Source organism: Etheostoma spectabile, unplaced genomic scaffold, assembly GCF_008692095.1.
Source record: "Etheostoma spectabile isolate EspeVRDwgs_2016 unplaced genomic scaffold, UIUC_Espe_1.0 scaffold403, whole genome shotgun sequence".
NCBI lineage: Eukaryota > Metazoa > Chordata > Actinopteri > Perciformes > Percidae > Etheostoma > Etheostoma spectabile.
In genome coordinates, this window is record NW_022605603.1 from 225,893 (window position 1) to 226,633 (window position 741).

Below are 741 nucleotides of genomic sequence, written 5' to 3' on the forward strand. Positions count from 1 at the left end.
TTTCTGTTAAAGAGTAAGATCCTTTTTTTTTTAAACACACAGACAGCTGCGAAATTGTGTTTCCTAAACCCACCAGGCTCCATGTAAATAAACCGCAATTTAAGCATCTTATAATGCACTTTGTTCAAAGTCAACGGAAAACAAAATAAAACTATGAAAAGCCGTTGAAGGTTGTCTTTTCACTTTTACAACCATCACAACTCTAGTTTTGGTTGAAATAAACGCACAATTTACCGATTTACATGTGAAAAAAGGTTGGCTCTATACACACTAAAAGTATAATTTTTTTTAAATGGAGTCTGGTGGGTTTAGTGCTTCAGAGCTGTTCCTGGTTTAACAGAAAGGTCTCAAAGAGGTCTTAAACGTCTGTCTCGGTAGGGATCCTTCCCATAATGTTGTCAGACGCTTAGAATATTAATCTGAGTCTGTCAGTGGCAAAACGAGCACTTCTATATGGTAAATACAAGCTGGACAGTTGCCCTAATAACTTAAATTGTAGCTTGTTTCGCCGCTGCCGGCTGCAACGATCTCGCTTAATACTGGACCAACGTCAGAGATTGTTGCTCCCATCAGTCACTTAGACACAAAAACCTAGGTAAAGAGGGTCCAGGTTGGGGAAAAAAAACTGTAGTTACCCTTTTAATTGATGAAAACCCCTCAGGTTCAAAGGTGCACTGCCACATGTATTTCATTAGTTTTTGGTAATGTCTGAAGTTAAAAAAAAAAAAAAATGCCTTGGCA

At 38.1% G+C, this 741-nt stretch overlaps 1 protein-coding gene across 1 annotated transcript in view; it reads left to right on the forward strand.

Annotated features, from left to right (window-relative positions):
• LOC116686615 (calcium/calmodulin-dependent protein kinase type II subunit delta) overlaps positions 1-741 on the forward strand; it is a gene marked incomplete in the record, with an annotated part of 176,474 nt that overhangs the window by 167,382 nt on the left and 8,351 nt on the right.